General features: G+C 47.0%; 1 pseudogene; it reads right to left on the reverse strand.

The window, feature by feature from the left end:
* Positions 1-4,922, reverse strand: part of LOC144790957 (telomere repeats-binding bouquet formation protein 2-like) — a 76,416-nt pseudogene extending 71,494 nt beyond the window's left edge.
* Between the last annotated feature and the right edge of the window lie 1,078 nt (positions 4,923-6,000).

Here is a 6,000-nt window from a genome sequence, read left to right on the forward strand (position 1 = left end):
GGGGACAATGAGCTAAGGGCAATTTTGTGTTCATAAGTTTAAACTTGGAGCCCCTCCCAGGAGGGTTTTTCAGTAGCTGCTCCTTCTTGCTCCATGCAAAGTTTTGAGCGTTACAGAAATCCTGAGATGACCTCTCCAAATGTGTTGAGTCAAAATTACCAGGGAGCCTTGGTAACTGGCCCAGGGACTACCACCATTTTGGCAACCTTGGCACATGAAGTGGCACCTGCTGCAGCGATTGTGTGTGTTAATGATTTGGAGTTAAAACTGGATAACTTTAGGGATTTTTCCAATACTGTCAGGTTCTCCACTGGATCTTACTCCTCCAACTATTTGAAAGATGACAGCTCTTTGTCTAGATGAACCCCTTGTAAACATTTGTAATAAATCCATCATACAAGCTTGTGTGATAGGTATCTGGAAACAAAACATGGTTGATGAAGAATCCTAGTACAGACCCTGGCATCCTGTGCAACTATTAGCCGGCATCCACAATTTTCAACATTGCTTTACACATTGAACACAGTACAAATAGGCTTCCCCCCAGCTCATGGGACCGAAACGTGTTGATGTCCGTTTCTGATGATCGTCAAGTGATGGAAGTTAAAGGAGACTCTGTGGCCCTGGTGTTGTTAGACTTGTCTGCTGCCTTTGACACAGTGTCCCATGATAAGCTGCTCCATTGGATGGCAGAGGTTGGCATTCAAGAACCAGCTCTTTAATGGATTAGCTCCTGTTTGGAGCCCGGGTACCCGGCTCGTTATTTGCCCACCCTCTGCTCTGGGCGTAAGGTCTTGGGTCATCATTGAGCCCTACCCTTTTTTAATATTTATATGAACCTCTGGCCCAGCTGAAGCGATGGTTTGGGGTCAATGTCATGAATGGAGCTGATGATGTTCAGTTTTTTATCTCCATTGATAAGACGGTGCTCGACCCAGCTCGAGGCTGCTGTTGCCTCTTGGGTTTTAGACAACTTCTTAAAGTTTAGATTGATCAAGACTGAGGTGCTGTTCTTCCCTGACTTCAGTTCTCCCTCTGCCCGTCATATCAGAGTATGGCCAGTCCTATTATGAGCTTCACCACTCATCCAAGCAGTGTTCAAGATGTAGGTTTTGTTTTAGCGACAGAGTTGTTGAGTAGCCAGGCCCTCCAAATATCTGCCACCTTTTTCTTTTCTTTTGCACTCATTGCACAAAATTCTTCCATTTGCAGCATCAGCAGAGCTAAAGAAGCTTCACTGGCTGCCCGTCAAAAAGCGGGTCCGCTTTAAGGCTCTATGCATGATTCATAAATCTCTTTATGGGCTGAGCCCTAAATATCTTAGACAAAACCTTCACTGGTATGTGCCGAGGAGAGCGCTGCGTTCATCAGAAGCGAAATTGGTCCAGGTTCCCCGGGTTAGAAGAGCTAACTGGGGAGGCAACCGTTGTATGCTTGGAGCATCTAAGGCACGGAATGAGTTACCACTGCCTATTAGACACATCTCGAACCATCTGGAATTCAGGAAAACAGTAAAAACCTGGCTTTTCCAATCCTTGTGAACATGGTTATCTCCCGCTTGGTCATGCCTTGGTTTGGACACTAATCTTTAAGCGCCAGGACACCCATTGGGTAACAGTGCGCTCTATAAATGCCAATAACATTAACATTTGTACCACCCTGGGTGCGCTCACTAGCGGTGCACGTGACAATTCTTAATCTTCTGGACTGCTGTCTTTCTCGTGTTCCTTTTTTGACTTCTTGGTTGATAAAAAGGCTTCACAATGCTCAGAACGTCCTTGCGAGTTTGGTCTTCAGTGGCCTCAGGAAACCACTGTAAAGCAACATCCCTTTTGGATTGAAAAACATTGGTATGTTCTTGGTCAGAAGCCTAAAGATCATTTCTGTAATGGGTAGGACTTTTCTAAGCATGGTACCAGCAGGATTTAGGTTTACACAGTACTTCTGTCATTTGTCTCCACAGAAATTCATTTGTTGAATTATTTCATAGGCTGAGAGGGTGCCCATGCAACTCACCTTTTTACTGAAAATAGTCCACCCTTGCCCTGGATATAAGAAAGCTAGAAAATGATGGCTTATACAGATCTGCAGACACCTGGGGATCAGGCATTGCGTAGAGGCTTACAGGATTTTGAATTACAATGCCAGCGTACATATAGTTTCTTTGGTCGCAGGTTTCTTGCTTTCCATGTGGTGCACACAAAGAGTTTATTTAAGATGTCCCCCACTGCATTGTGATTATTAATGGTCACATTTTAATGAGCAGTACAGTTTATTATAAGGTTGTACAGCATAAGGATGTGCAGGTTAGCCTACACGTTGATTTTTTGTTGCCCAGTATATGACAACTCGGCTAGCATGGGTGTAGGTCAATGTTTGCAGTGGTAAACAACGTTTACAACAAAACTTTTACCACGCACTACCATTACAACGCAGGCATTACAACGCAAATCATTACAACGCATTGCGCTGGGGGGCGCTCTAGGATAGGGAATAAGTTTAATTTTCTATCCAACACCTTCCCTAGTGTCCACGGGGACTGGAGTTGAAATAGATAATTATACTTACCACTATCCAGCACCTCTAAGCGCTATGCGTTGTAAAGGTTTGCGATGTAAAAACCGCGTTGTAAAGGTATGCGTGGTAAAAGTATGCGTTGTAACGTCATACATCCGTTTACAGTCAATGGTACATTTTTGCACGTTCTCACAAAATTTCCCAAATGGTTGCTATTCATTTAACATTAGGGCCCAGCTGTAACTTTACTTGCACATGCACAAAGTTATGAGCCTTATGTACTGTATTAACTTTATTTGCTGATAGATCTACAATGAACGTGGTTGATCAAAATTTATTTTTAGTGTTTTAATCTGTAGTCTGTGATACATGCAAACATTTACGTTTCAAGCAGTCGAGTTGATTTAGGAGATTTATGGACTTGGACAGACATTATGTGCCCGATTCACAGAACTAACTTAAGACAAAATTCTAAACTTACTACCATTTTGGTATTCACAGAAGGCACTTACTCATTTCGGTATTCACAGAAGTTAGGAGTCCTAACTTTAGGACTCCTAAATGCCTTCTGTGAATACCGAAAGTCTTAAAGTTAGGATTTTTCTCAGTTTAGGAGTAAAGTTAGGATGAGGTAGCCATGATGGTGCTACTTCCTGTGGGGTGCATGGATGAGGTAGCCGTGATGGTGCTACTTCCTGTGGGGTGCATGGATGAGGTAGCCTTGATGGTGTTACTTCCTGTGGAGTGCATGGATGAGGTAGCCATGATGGTGCTGCTTCCTCTGGGGTGCATGGATGAGGTAGCCATGATGGTGCTACTTCCTGTGGGGTGCATGGATGAGGTAGCCATGATGGTGCTACATCCTGTGGGGTGCATGGATGAGGAAGCCATGATGGTGCTACATCCTGTGGGGTGCATGGATGAGGAAGCCATGATGGTGCTACTTCCTGTGGGGTGCATGGATGAGGTAGCCATGATGGTGCTACTTCCTGTGGGGTGCATGGATGAGGTAGCCATGATGGTGCTACATCCTGTGGGGTGCATGGATGAGGTAGCCATGATGGTGCTGCTTCCTCTGGGGTGCATGGATGAGGTAGCCATGATGGTGCTGCTTCCTCTGGGGTGCATGGATGAGGTAGCCATGATGGTGCTACATCCTGTGGGGTGCATGGATGAGGAAGCCATGATGGTGCTACATCCTGTGGGGTGCATGGATGAGGAAGCCATGATGGTGCTACTTCCTGTGGGGTGCATGGATGAGGTAGCCATGATGGTGCTACATCCTGTGGGGTGCATGGATGAGGTAGCCGTGATGGTGCTACTTCCTGTGGGGTGCATGGATGAGGTAGCCATGATGGTGCTAGTTTATGTGGGGTGCATGGATGAGGTAGCCATGATGGTGCTGCTTCTGGTGGGGATGCATGGATGAGGTAGCCATGATGGTGCTACTTCCTGTGGGGTGCATGGATGAGGTAGCCATGATGGTGCTACATCCTGTGGGGTGCATGGATGAGGTAGCCGTGATGGTGCTACTTCCTGTGGGGTGCATGGATGAGGTAGCCATGATGGTGCTACATCCTGTGGGGTGCATGGATGAGGTAGCCGTGATGGTGCTACATCCTGTGGGGTGCATGGATGAGGTAGCTGTGATGGTGCTACTTCCTGTGGGGTGCATGGATGAGGTAGCCTTGATGGTGTTACTTCCTGTGGGGTGCATGGATGAGGCAGCCATGATGGTGCTACTTTCTGTAGGGTGCATGGATGAGGTATCCATGATGGTGCTACTTCCTCTGGGATGCATGGATGAGGTAGCCATGATGGTGCTAGTTTATGTGGGGTGCATGGATGAGGTAGCCATGATGGTGCTGCTTCTGGTGGGGATGCATGGATGAGGTAGCCATGATGGTGCTACTTCCTGTGGGGTGCATGGATGAGGTAGCCATGATGGTGCTACATCCTGTGGGGTGCATGGATGAGGTAGCCGTGATGGTGCTACTTCCTGTGGGGTGCATGGATGAGGTAGCCATGATGGTGCTACATCCTGTGGGGTGCATGGATGAGGTAGCCGTGATGGTGCTACATCCTGTGGGGTGCATGGATGAGGTAGCCGTGATGGTGCTACTTCCTGTGGGGTGCATGGATGAGGTAGCCTTGATGGTGTTACTTCCTGTGGGGTGCATGGATGAGGCAGCCATGATGGTGCTACTTTCTGTAGGGTGCATGGATGAGGTAGCCATGATGGTGTTACTTCCTGTTGGGTGCATGGATGAGGTAGCCATGATGGTGCTGCTTCCTGTGGGGTGCATGAATGAGGTAGCCACGATGGTGCTACTTCCTCTGGGGTGCATGGATGAGGTAGCCATGATGGTGCTAGTTTCTGTGGGGTGCATGGATGAGGTAGCCATGACGGTGCTACATCCTATGGGGGTACATGTGTGGTAAATAAATAAATAATACCCTATTTTTGACTAGGCATATAGCATAACAGATAGCTCAATAAATAAGAGTCAAGATTCGAGGTAGTAGGAGCTTTTGCAGGTTTATTACAGCATAAGGACAGGATCAGGACAACCTGCATAGGAACAGGGGCCCAGCAGCTGCTGGGGCTAGGTCTGGGATGAGCGCGCTAACTTTTAATAACAATACATCAACTTATATACATAGCGCAAACACATAGCATTACATTGCAGTAGGCGTAGCAGTGGGTGGAGCAGAAGGCGTGACGCGTAGCAGTCGCGAAAGATAACAGTGAAAGTAGGTGTAACTGGGCGTATACATAGACATGTGGTGCAAACGTAACAGAATATGTCATGAATGGGGCGGAAACATTGGAGGGGGCTACCTAAGGAGCCGGGACCTCTAACCTGGTGGTGCGCGAAAACTGGCAATGACGTGTTACTAGGAGAAGCTGGGGGCTATGAACTCTGTGCTAGGAGCAGAGACTAGAGTCTGGAGGGTCGGAGCGACATGTACCTAAACCCTATCTGGTATCTGATGTTTAGGGAACATGTTGATATAAACTAGAAGTCATGAGGGAAAAAGCTAACTTGATTCTAAGACTGGACCATGCATTATTCTACATGTAGTGCGTGATGAGGAATATTAAATGACCAGTAAATGCAGTATTTCTCTAACGTGGAGACGAGAAGGCTAGACAATGACGGAAACTATTGATGCAGTTCAGTAGCTTAGGAATGCAGAGAAGGAGGACTGAACTGATAGCTGGAACTATAACATACTTTTGGCAGACTCAGAGGCAGAGCCAAGCTGCACCGGCCACTGCGAGGCAGGAAGTAAGTGAAGGGTCGAGGATACAGGTGGGGGCTGTATCGCTCCTTAGCGAGGCTTTTCAGGAGACAGGAGCTGAGTCTGATGTCCGGGCCCTTTTGAGGCCTAGAAACGGGGACTTTATAATGGAATAACGTGCACACTGAGAAACGTGGCAACATAACTTTACATAGGCCTGATATTCGTAGTATTCAC

Source organism: Lissotriton helveticus, chromosome 11 (genome assembly GCF_964261635.1).
Source record: "Lissotriton helveticus chromosome 11, aLisHel1.1, whole genome shotgun sequence".
NCBI lineage: Eukaryota > Metazoa > Chordata > Amphibia > Caudata > Salamandridae > Lissotriton > Lissotriton helveticus.